A 12,726-nucleotide genomic window follows, 5' to 3' on the forward strand; every position below is an offset into this window, starting at 1 on the left:
ACCTTTTATGGAAGCAGCTTGCTGTTTTAACAACAACAGATTTAATAGCAAACTGTACCTCAACTGCACAGCCCGAGCTGTGACGTTCCCCAGATTTGTCTAAGACTTGCGAAGAGCAGACTGCCACCTGCCTTCCACAGGTCACAGCTGCAATCCTGCAGCCTGGAAATCAAACTAGCCTACCGTGAATAATTGACAAACATATCTCAAAGGGATCAGTTTGAAAAATGTTTATAGTGTTCGACAAAAAAAAAAAAAAAAAGAAAAGCAAAACCAGCAACAAATAAACTCATTGTTTCGAATCAGTTGCAGCTTTACAAAACACATTAAGAAAGAACAAACGTATAGTCTGTAACTTAAACCTGTTTCCGAATAGGAATGTATATGCATGCCAAAGAGGATAAAAGGATGATAATGAAGAGAAACAGACGGTTTAACAATAATTTGGAGGACCCGGCACTCACAAGAACTCTCATTAAACATCTTCATAAAATGACGTTACAGAAAATTAGAAGTTCCTCAGTGCTGCTTCCTAAAATGACAGCAGCAATGCCAATTCATCTCAGGAGCCGGAGTAACTTTAGAACATATATTACCAAATATCAAGATCATATGAAAATTTCATAAACCAGATGTTAAATCTAATGCTAAATCATGTATCATTGCTATTCAGAAGTCAGTCATCACAACATATTAACTAATTGCTAGATACTGCTTTATGTTAAATAACACAGGATCAGATTACACACACACACACACACCCCCCGCTATCAACCGACAGTACTGGTAGTACACACCTACTATCAACTGATAGTGCTATCATCTATCCACTTACGTGTCCTATAGCACAGAAATAACCCCCAGCCAACACTCGGAGTGATGCAGCCCTCGCAGACCAGAGTGCGGGAAGGGGTCCCAGGCGCTCAGCTGCTCCCTTGGCTGAATTCCTCCGCACAACCTCTAACACAGAAACTGAAGTCCGCAGGAGTCTGATGTTGTATTTCTCCAGTTCATGGCTTGTAACGCACAGTTTACTCACTGGAAAGTAATGAACTTCATTCAGAGAAAATCCTGTATTTGTGTAAGACTACACTATATTTGTATAAGACTACATCAACAGAAGTTAGAATCCACGTGGTTTCCCTAAGTAGCTGGGGGGGGGGGGGGGGGGGGGGAAGAAAAAAGACACCACACAACTCTTTTTTGATTCTGAAAACAGCAGCAATACATAGTTACCACCCTTTGCATCTCTGCCCAACAGGAAATAAGTACAACAAACCTGATACAACCAAAGTTTATGGATCATTACAAAGTGCACGAGCACTCCTACTACCTGTAAGTCTTTTAAGAAAACAGCCCTGGTTAAAGATTAAAAGAAATTAGACACTACAGATATGAACGCCTTCAGCTTTCTCAACCAAAACGAAACTGTTACAACATCCTAAGGAATAAGCAGTACAGCTTGAAAGCCAGTGTTTACACTACTTAGTTCAAAACAACCTCTCGAACAGCAAACTAAACTGCCACCCTCCAGAGCAGAATCTTAGCTCTCAGCAGGACTCCACACAGCTGTTCAGCATAAAATGAGAAAATGAGATGAATTCATTAGTAAATGTAATAAAGTTAGATTACCAGTACCTGCTGGAGAGGAAGGTGGGAACACAGCACAAAATACAGAAGTCTACCAAAACCCTTCACTAGACTAAGCAATGTACCTAAGGCCATACCTCAGCTTTTCAAGGCAGCAATACGCTTTTGACTGATTATATATATATATGACATCACTACATTCAACAATTCTTAGGAAGTCCAAGTTTGCTAAACTGAGTCAGAGTATTACTCACAGAACAACCAGAAGATGCTGAACCTGCTAGAACTAAGACTCAAGTGCAATTTCCATGATGAAGAATTCTATTTTTATAGCGCTCTAGCTGGGTTAGCATCACACCAGCCTTTCACACAAAAACTCCAACTAAGAGCGGTTAGACAACTTTCAGAACACACTGTCTTCAGATGCACTACTTTAGGGCTGCGGGAGCATGCTATCACTAGAACTTTAACGACAGTTTTAGCTTTAGGATGTTTTTCTTTGCTGCAATCTTGCAAATTCTAACCATCTTCGCCAGGGTGCGTGTGCACACACGCACAGACCTCTCTGCCAATAGTCAGTCCGGTTTGCTGAAGGAATGGATGCACCGACAGATCCCCCCACCCCTGCTGCCCCCCAGGAATAATCCCGGGCAGATTCTCATGGCATCAATCTACCCTGCGTAGTTAGCATCTGGAATGATAGCAGAAACCCTAATAGCTATCATTTATGTGGTAAGCAATCCTCGCCAAAGGATGGATTAATGCAACAGACCGAGGTGTTTCCTTCTGTGTCGTTGAGGAACGGTAACTCAAACTCCGCAGTACCGAAAAAGCCAAAATTCGGTTACATCACAGACCGAAGCCAGTCCAGTTAAGTAACAGCGATAAGTGCCTCGGGACTTCGTAGTGCAAGATATCCCCACTGAAACCCCCCCGTTTCTCGAACCATTACTGGCGCCCTTCACGCCGCTTCTCCCCTGCTCGCACCAGAAGAAGGGACACAGCAAACTTCACTTGCCGAAGTGTGACAAAACCCCTCCAAAACGCTCCGGAGACACCGGCTGCCCTCCCGCAGCCGGGGCTCAGCCACCGCGACGCACCTCACGCTCCTGGGCGAGGAAACCCCCCGCGGGGGCGACCCCGAGGGCAGAGGCGCCGCGGGGGCTCCCGCGGCGGGGACGGTTCGCCTTTCAGCCCCGTTGGCTACGAGGGCTGGTTTTCCCTTGCCCGAGCCAACGGCACCGTCTCCGGGGAAGAGGACCGCCCGTTCCGAGAGCCTCGGGCGACTTTCGGGGGTGGGGCCGGGCAATGCCCGAGCCGGGCTCCGGCCGCCGCTCCCCGCCGGCGGCAGCGCCGCTCCCCCAGCTCCCCCTGCCGGCACCCAGCCGCCGCGCCCGCCCGGACACCGGCCGGCCCCCCCCCCGGCTCCCCTGGCGGACCCAGGGGCGCAGCCCCGCGGATCCCACGCAGTGCGGCCCCGCAGAGGAGGAAGAGGGCGGCGGGGGACGCCCCATCCTCGCGTCTCTCCGCCCGCCCCGCCGCCCGAGGCAGCGCGGGGGGGTGCAGGGGGGCAGAGGGGCAGGGAGGGGGTTACCTGGAGGCGCCGTGGGGCCGCAGGGCACGGGGGGGGGTTGGGGGGGGGCGCTGCTGCCGCGCTGCTCTCCGGCGCGGCGCGGCCGCCTCACGCCGCCATGGCCGCAGCCTCGCCCCGCGCAGCCCCGCCGAGCCGCTGCGCTCCGCTCCGCTCGCTCCCACCAAGTTTGCGGCGCGGCAGCTCCGCTCCGCGCCTCGCCCGCCGCCCCCCGGCCGGCCGGACCCAGCGCCCCGCCGCGGGGGCGGAGCAGCGGCCCCGGGGCGGCTGCGAGGGGCGCCCGTCGCCGGCGATGCGCGGGTCGCCGCGGAGCCCGCAGCCGCCGCTGCCCCGGGCTGGGGTGATCGCGCATTACTCCCTTCCCTCCCCCGCGCTCCCCCCTCCGGGCCAGCCGAGAAGTTGCAACTGCTTGAGATATTTGTGCTTGGGGTTCGGGTCAGGTTTTTTGATTATTTTTTTTTAATATGTATTTTTTTTTCTTTACTTACCGCCGCCCAAAAAGCATGACCTGAGGCTTCTCCTCGCGATCGGATCTGAGCAGGGGCGCCCCAGGTCCGGTACAACTAAGCACAACAAATCCTGGCGAGCTGCGGCAGAGGGTGGGAGGGAATGAAAGAGGGGCGAGGGGCAGCTCCGCGGGTGCCGGGGTGCGTAGGGGCTCCCGCGGGATGGGAGGGCGCGGCGCTCCCGGCCGGTGCCCGGGGCTCCGCGTCTCCCCGCCGAGCGGGGCTCCGGGGCCGGGGGAGCCGACGCCGGGGCGCAGCAGGTAGAGGAGGCGGAGGAGAGCCGGGCGCCAGCGGCCGCCGGGGCTGCCCCAGGGCGGGAGGGGCGCGGGAGCGCCCCGGGAGCGCCCGCCTGTGCCGAGGCTGCGCGCCGCCGCCCCCCGCTCCCCCGCACACGCCGCCCCCCAGCCGCTGGGAGCCGGCGAGCCAAAGCCCAGCGTCCCGGCCCCGGGCCTCGCAGGCAGCGGGAGCCGCGCACCGGCGGCCCCGGCCCCGTCCCGCTGCGCGGGTGAGCGGGCAGCTCCCGCGCTGCTCGGCGCTGCGCTGCGCGGCTCGGCGCGGGGAGGGGGAGCGCGGCGCTGACATTTTTGCGACCACGTCAAAGCCTGCGGCGAGTCCCTCTCCGCCCCCTCTCCTCCCTCTACGGCACGAGTGGACGTGTCAGCCCCGAAAGTTTATTTTTAGACCCCGGGAGAGTTCCCTATAAAGGTCCCGTGGCGGGAGCGGGGCCGGGAGACGTGGCACTGCGGGGCTGGCGGCTGGGGCGCGCAGGCAGCTCCCCCAGGTACGTACGTTCGCATTTCCGCGCTCACGGTATTTTCGGCGCATGCTTTTGTGTTTAGCCAAACCCATCTGGACTAAACCAGGCGGGTATTTTTGTTCGTACGTGTGTTTTAATGAATTCCATCAAAGTTTGCTGTTTGGTTGTTGGTTTTTTTTTTTTCTTTTATGGCAGCTTTTGCACGTTTCTACTACAAACCGCAGCTTGTGTTGTTTGCAGCAAGACCTCCGTTTAGGAGACTAAAAGCACTGAGAGTTTATTAAAACAAACAAAACCATGGAATTGATCCATGCTAGAGTAATCCTATAAAGTATACTTAATTAGAACAACCAGAATCAAAACTTATCTGTAAGCCAAAATGTTGCAAATCCAAATTGCATGGAACGGCTAACTCAAGGGAGAATGATACTTTGGCTATGTTAGAATAGAAACTTGTTCAAGGAGAAAAGTTAATGAAAGTTTAAAATTATCACTAAAAATGAAGCTCTGGAATTTGGAACATTCTTTCTGATTGCTTCTTGCTATTTTGTTTAAAAAAGAAAAGGAAAAAAAAAATAAAAACAACCCAAAACACAAAACACACACCCACCCAAACCACAAAAGCAAATATTAAAGGCCAGACTTTTTTTCTATTATAATCATGTAACCCTGACTGTCAAGGATGTTTCCTTATTTCTAACAATATACATTTGTAAGACACCAATGTAATGTATATTTATGTAGGATCACTTTCCTGTGAAATTTTCTCAGCTCCAGAAAATATTTCTATAGAAAATAAAATAATCCATTTTACGCTTAAAAATTGCCATGAAAGTAACAATTCACGTATATACTCCCTTAACTTGCTTGGAGTGTTTCTAAGACGTATCTGTTCACATCAGCAAGTCCTATGCTATATATGTATCTCTACCTATTACAATAACTTTAGACTTTCTTTTTTCCAACTACTGTCAAAAAAAGAAAAAAATCAAACATCCATACTTTATCTATGAAAATCAAACACTGCACATGCAAAATCAACAGTAAAAAACACATAAAAATTTTAGCTTTAATAATAATTCCTCTGCAGTTTAGCTGTGAAACAATGGACATATATGGAAAACAACAACAAAAAACCCCACACTTATAACTTTATATCATACTGGATTAATGATGTATGTTCTATCATAAGAAAAATTTCACTGGAATCATACTTTCTCTGTATCATCCCCAGAGGTTTTAAGTCAGTGCTTTATAGCTAACCACCAATCTCATGGAAGAACAGTAATGATGTCAATGGTTAATTCAATTTCATTTTATTTTGTTTTGAAAAGCTCATGGCCAAAGATGTATGAAACTGGCCGTGAGATTAACCATGTTTGAAATAAAGCTACAAAATGTAACATTATTTAATGTTACATGTTACTCTGTCCTGTGTCTAAGTGCAGAGTTAAATCAGATTAGTTGAGTGAGACAGGCAATTTTAGGCAAATCAACCCCCAGACATACTCTTGCAAGCAGTGGCTGAGAGGTGTTTGGGTCTGTACAAGTACCTTGCACAGTAGTGTCTCTATCCCAGGCTAAGCCTCTATTACTGTAACCAAAATAAATAAGGATATCCTAACGTAATCTAGAGTATCATGCTGAGGATAGGAGAGGAAGAAGCAGGAGAAGCTCTGCTGTCGGATTTAAGGAAGGAAAAGAAAACCCTGAGAGGACCAAGCCCCAATTCTATCCAGCCTTCCTTCTAGCATGGATCACCTCCTCCTTTGCCCTGCATTTTTCTGTCATTATATTTCTCACTGTTACTAATTCTTGATCCCTTCTTGCAACAAAATAGAGCCTAGCATGTCAAGGGATTTTAGCACATGAAAGCGGTAAGGTAGTGCAGTTGGAAGAGAAAAGGCTGCACAGCACCTTCAGGCTTTTGGCCAGTTTGGTGGGAAGCCAGATTTCAGCTCCTCCCTGTGGTGGCAGGATATAAGGAGTGTTAGAAAGCAGGGAAGGGGGTGGATTTCCATCTGTTTAGGTGGGAAAGCCATGGTGTAAGGAAAGGCCTGTCTTCTCATTACCCATCAAAAGCACCTTGGATAGTATGTCTGTCTCTCATCATTTAGAAAAACAAAGTCAGATACTGTAAGCCCAAAGTTTAAGTTAGGTTAAAAGGAAAAAGAAAGAAACAAAACAACAACAAGGAAAGAAAAAAGGAAGGAGTTAGCTTAAGTAAAACTGAGCATTGAGCTATGTTTGCATTGTAGAGAAAAGTATTGAGAGCAGCCCTGCAGAGAAGGACTGGAGGGTACTGGTATATAAAAAGCTGGACATGAGCCGACGATATGCACTCACAGCCCAAAAAGCCAGCTGTATCCTGGGCTGCATCAAAAGGAATGTGGCCAGCAGGTCAAGGGAGGTGATTCTACCCCTCAAATCTGCTCTGGTGAGACCCCACCTGCAGTAGTGTGTCCAGCTCTGGAGCCCTCAGCACAGGAAAGACATGGAACTGTTGGAGTGGGTCCAGAGGAGGCCACGAAGATGAGCAGATGAATGGAACACCTCTTCTAAGAGGACAGACTGAGAGAGTTGGGGTTGTTCAGCCTGGAGAAGGCTCCAGGAAGACCTTATAGCAGCCTTCCAGTACTTCAGGGGGGCTTATAAGAAAGATGGGGACAGACTTTTTAGTAGGGCCTGTTGTGATAGATTAAGGGGTAATGGTTTAAAACTGAAAGAGGGTAGATTTAGACTAGATATGAGGAAGATATTTTTTACAATGAGGGTGGTGAGACACTGGAACAGGTTGCCCAGAGAGGTGGTAGATGAGCCATCCCTGGAAACATTCAAGGCCAGGTTGAACAGGGCTCTGAGCAACCTGATCTAGTTGAAGATGTCCCTTCTCATTGCAGAGGGGTTGGACTAGATGACCTTTAAAGGTCCCTTCCAACCCAAAACTCTTCTATGATTCTATGAAAAGACCTCGCTCGCTTCACGATGACAGAGTTCAAAGGCTTTATTTTCATTGCATTTTCGTTTTTTCACTCCATTGAAAACATTGGTTATTTTTGTTTAATTCATGAGAAGTATGCAGAGAAAAACTTTGATTTCTCACAGTTAATTGCCTGCTTTTGTTTTTTCAACCACGTCATCTGTGACTCAGGAGAAACCCTCCTGGTGACCAGAAACTTTTCAGAGCAGACCAGCCAGGAGCATGGTGCATGTGAACAAGCTCCCTTTCCTGAACCAATGCTAAAGAACACAGAGTTTGTGCAGTCTGGTACCTTGAATCTACCTCGCTTATGTGTCTTTGCTGAGAGACCTGTTCATCAGGTCTACATTGTGGTTTCTTCCTTCTTTGTCACTGAGATTCAGGAAAGTATTTGGTCTGCTGCATTTGACTTGTGTGAGTCCTCAGATTCCTGCCTGCACTGAGCAATGTCATCTTCCAAGGCTGGATCATCATGAGTCTGCCATATTTGAATGTTATCCTCAGATGGTTCCAGTAGAGAAGTATACAGTTAAAAAGTAGGATATGCAAGGCTCTAGCCCAGTAGTGCAAACCCCAGTAGCAGATACAAGTTCAGACTGAGCAATTTTTTAATTATCTTAGCAAAAGACACCATTGCAACACTTACTTTAAATCACAGCGAAATAAATACCAGAGTTACAAACTCTCTCCTCTTTTGTGTCAAATTATTGTCTTGCATTATGTGCTGTATTTAAAGGTTACACTGACCAGTACCTTTAATATCTATCAGTTAGGAACAGTGAAACGAAATTCCAAATTATTTGGCTTTTGAGAGCTAGATGTTTATCTGATGAGTTTATATTTACCATTTCTGATCAAAAGAGAGAAAAAAGTAGTATTTCTCATGGAGGCTGTATGATTTAGGCTCTTTATAAACAAAGCGGTTTAATTTTATGAATGCTTAAGGTGATATTTTTGACACAACTATATAATATAAATAAATGTGCACTTGAATTTATAAATGTACAAGCTGATTTTTAGTAATTGCCTCTTTCTTTTCATTAAAGTCTCTGACAGATAAGGCAGTTAAAGAAGATGTTATATAAGCCTTAAATAAGCACCATCTAACTTCAAGTCCCTAAAAATATCCAGCTATTTGGTGAAAATGATGAATTCTGGGGTACTGATTCATGTGATCTGAAAAAGCCATCCATTTCCTGATTCACCTTCACATCTCCTCCAGGAAAAAAAAAGGAATATTTTAAATTAATACCTGCAGTCAAAACATTTTTATGTGTTTGTTTTTCTGTCTTTCAGCCACTACCCAGAACTGATACTTTCAAACTGAAGAGGAAGGTAGGTGTGAGAAGAAAGAATGCCTTGGAGAAATCCAGTTGAAAAGTTTGAGGAATAGAAATAATGGGAAATAATAACTCTGGTCTCTTAAATAGGTCAGAATTTGGACTGAAGTTATGAAAAATTACAAGCCTAAGACATAAGCCCTATTACATTTGAATCTATATTGAGGGATTTTAAAATTAACACATAATAAAAATATCAGCGTGCTTTGTCCTCTACTTTGGATGATAATATACTCTGCTGCCTTACACAACTTTCTTCTATAGACTAATTTAAGTTTTAATTTTTTGGTTGTTAGCCTCAAGACACCACCTTAAAGTAAGCCAGGATATGATTTAGCAATCCATTAGTTCCTCCTCTCTGTTTGCAGGTCCGTACTCATTAATATTGGATTCCTGTGTTACTACATCACTCAGCAGTACAAGTGAGATTTGGGTAAAGAGTACATATATATGACCTTATCACTGCTAAATGGTCTAAAGCACAGGATATAGCACTTATCTGGACTTCGGGCTTTTGTGCTGGCCTTTTTGGGACTGTGTGTGTAGAGACAAAACTTGGCATAACTCCTGCCTTCACAGAACTGGACCATTACAATTTTTAGAAGAAATCTTAACCAGCTGTGCAGCCCGCATACTTGGGCAACGTTTCTGTGACACTGGTCTAGCATTAAGAGCCCTAAATCACATTTACCCTGTGAAAGCGTGCTGAGCAGGCAGCAAGTGCCAGGCACCAAGGCACACAGCATGGGAAATGATGGTGGAGTTGTCAGTGCACAAGAATTTCATAATAAATTTTCCAAGTAAGCCAGGCCCTAAGTCACTTCTAAAAAGTGATTTAGCTAAATTAGAGCAAGCTCCTGGGTGAACATTTGTGATTTGCTTTGAGCATATCTTAAATCCACTAAAAAATAAAAATAAAAATTTTAAAAAAAAAAAAAACAACAAAAAAACCCCACCCCAAAACGACTAATTAGAAAAGGTTTTCCCAATAAAGAGTCTCACTGACTGTCTTTAATGAGACTTCATTTACCTTTTTATTTAAACGCAGACAGCATATTTGTGTGACCAAAATCTCACTCAACCTCTGCCCTTTCACTCTCTCAGACTCACGGTGAACACAAAAAGCTAGAAGTACTTGTCTAGAGGGTTTATGTAGGAGGTAAGACAGTCAGAAACTTAACAAGATGCATGGCATAAGAGATTGGTTTTTCCAGCCATACATTCCCTATCAGCTCAGATCATTTAGTAGCAGCAATAAAAATTTCAAGTCCAATTCAAGTGATACTTTCCTCAGTTGCTCCCACACTGTGTTCAGCTGCCTGTTAGGAAAAAAAACTAGATGGTGTTATTTACAACCAGTCTTTTTAGTCTAGAATTGTTAAAACCCAAAATGCTTGACAACTTGAAAGTGGCTACAGAAGTAGTATTAGACAAAGATGAAAGAGTGTTGGGATTCTAGAGGGCTTTCTGCGAGAGAATGGACGTGTGAGCAATCCTGCGTGAGAACCAGACTGATAAGAGCCTCAGCCGAGCAAGAATGCGATAAGGGTGTGACCCTGAATGAGGGGGGAGAAACTCGACGAGACAAACAACCCCCGGAAGGGGTTGGGACGGAAGAGGAAGATCCACAAGGCAGAAAGCCTGGCAAGGCTGATGTGGCACTTTTTATCCAATCACAAGAAGGTTTAAAGCGCGGGCTAAGTTAACTGTCCAGTCTTGAGGACTTGTACTGCATGTTACTCACGTGTGCGGGAGAACATTATAAAAAGGCTTTCTTAGTTGTAATAAACGGGCATTGCTTGATCACATTGGTCGTGTCCATGCTCAGCTCTCCCGCAAAAGAGAAAATAAATTAAAACTAATGCATGTTTATCACTGAGAAACTAAAAATAGCCAAAAAAAACCCAACCAAAAAACACCTGAATTGCTGATTTTGCTTGGATACTAAGGCACACCCCTCACAGTCTAATCTTCTGTCCCATCACTAGTCTAACTCATGTCAGACTAGAGCAATAGGAGTGTAAGGAGGTACCCACATCATCCTAGACTTGAAAGGAAGCCCTGCAAAGCTTTTGTGCATCTCAGTTGGCATTTGCGGATTTAGCCTGTTCTGCCTGTCTCCATTCAAGGTCAAATATGTAAGTGTTAAAAATACATGATAGAGATTCCCCTACCAAGTGTCATTTACAAGAGCAGATGCTGTGGGCTGTGAATTAGGGAAAGTGGATATTGGTCTCACATCATGCTGTTGTTAATACCCGTTTGTATCTGATCACTGTCCCAAATCCCTCACGTATGGACATATGGTACAAAAGTGTCGGGGTTTTTCAAGTCACCTGTAAGTAGCAGCAAAAATCTGTGCAAAACCTGTGTTGAGCTGAACTCCCTCCGGTCATACCTTTAGCCTTCATGCAGTGTTCTGTCCCAAAGCGATGTTCAAACCAAAGGGATCCCACCATTTCCCAAATAGCTTGAACTTTTCTGGCAAAACATACTGCATCTGTTTATTGTAGGCAGTCCGTTTGAAAGTGTTCAGCTATTTTCTACTATAAGTTGATTTTTCATTCAGATATGTATAACTCAGCCTGCATTGTGACTTTGGCAGTCAGGGTATAACGAAGATAATGTTCCTTGATAAGCAAAAGTAGGAAGCAGTAGCATTATAAGAATATGGAATTAATATGCACTTGGTGATCCTAATTCTAGTGCTACCTAACATTTGAGTCTTTGACTTATTGCCCTTAGCATTCTGCTAATGTCAGATGTTTGGTATAAGTTCAGTTATTAAATTTGTATCCTTCTTATTGCTTTCCATAACCTGAAACAGTTGTAATTATTGAAATTATTTAAATCAGTATTGTACTCAAAATGTTTTTATTGTTTTTCTTTGTATTTTACTTAATAAAAACTACTCTACTAAAAATATTGTGTGTTAATTGTTTGGCTGAACACATGCAAACATGTAAGAGATTTTGTTGAAGAAGGGAACACCTCTCCTGAGTCTGCTCCACGAAGCCAGGATTTGATTTTCAAAATCTAAAGTTTCATAAAATAAGCCTCACTGCAAAACACTTAGCAGGAGGAATGATGTCCAGATATACTATCAAAGAGCAAGAACCACTTGTTTTTTTGCAGTTACCCCCAGCTCTACTTAGATTACTAAGGTTTTTTGCTACATAATGAGACTTGGGTGTTCATTAAAGAGACCAGGTTAGAGGAAGGAAACTGAAACCAATGTTAGCCTTGTAAGTCTACCATCATGTTTTAAATGCTACTACAAGTTACCCAAAGCAGACCAAGACTGTAATATCCACACACCCTGAAGTACCTCTTGTCTCTAATGGACATTCTCAATTCAGAACAGAAGCTGAGGGCTTGCAGAGAGGTTGGTGTGTGCACTGATGGTGCTATATAAACAAAATAAGACTGTTGAGTAGAACTCTTGGTTCTTTCATCAGCCATATGTTTACAAAGACTTTAAAGGCTAAAATTTTAGAAGTGGTTCTAGCATGACAAAACTGTTAATTAAATAATTTGCATAAAAATATCAGATTTCAATCGGGTTTGGCAGCTGTGGATAGAGGTTCTAATTTAAAAGACAAGAGCGAGTAAAGGAAGAAATACATAGGAGCCACATGGCTAACACTATCTTTTTTATTCTAATAATCAATTCCTTCTACTACCAAAACGAGAATGTTAATAACAGGACTCAGTCAACAAGTGGAAAAAACCCTTGAATTATTGCAAGAAAAAAGGAGGAAAAAGTAACATTCATCCAACTGCAGCCCAAAGCCTCCATGCGTGCCAACATTTCACAAAAATAGGCTATGTATTTATGCCCCAAAGACACAGCAACTTGGACCTCAAGATAGGAACTAATTCTAAAGTTAAGGACTTTTTTGAAGAAAAGTATTCCCGAAGCCATTCATCCTGAGTACTTAAGTGTATAAGTACCACAAAAG

At 44.8% G+C, this 12,726-nt stretch overlaps 1 protein-coding gene, 1 long non-coding RNA gene and 1 other non-coding gene across 7 annotated transcripts in view; 2 read left to right on the plus strand and 1 right to left on the minus strand.

Moving 5' to 3' along the window:
• SEMA5A (semaphorin 5A) overlaps positions 1 to 4,251 on the minus strand; it is a 348,842-nt gene extending 344,591 nt beyond the window's left edge. For 2 of the 5 annotated variants that reach the window (XM_074899498.1, XM_074899502.1), the window contains exons 1-2: positions 3,670 to 4,251; positions 836 to 1,038 (exon numbers count right to left, since the gene is read on the minus strand). The gene's annotated coding sequence lies outside the window, so the exon portion shown is untranslated. The other 3 variants (XM_074899501.1, XM_074899500.1, XM_074899499.1) reach the window with 3 other exon arrangements.
• Positions 4,252 to 4,426: 175 nt separating this feature from the next.
• Positions 4,427 to 11,667, plus strand: LOC141956942 (uncharacterized). The gene is made up of 3 exons (XR_012633034.1): positions 4,427 to 4,468; positions 8,721 to 8,759; positions 9,133 to 11,667. It is a non-coding gene; the product is annotated as an uncharacterized LOC141956942 (long non-coding RNA).
• Positions 8,562 to 8,630, plus strand: LOC141958297 (small nucleolar RNA SNORD123). The gene has a single exon (XR_012633258.1). It is a non-coding gene; the product is annotated as a small nucleolar RNA SNORD123 (small nucleolar RNA).
• Positions 11,668 to 12,726: the final 1,059 nt, after the last annotated feature.

The sequence above is a fragment of the Athene noctua genome, chromosome 2 (assembly GCF_965140245.1).
Source record: "Athene noctua chromosome 2, bAthNoc1.hap1.1, whole genome shotgun sequence".
Classification (NCBI taxonomy): domain Eukaryota; kingdom Metazoa; phylum Chordata; class Aves; order Strigiformes; family Strigidae; genus Athene; species Athene noctua.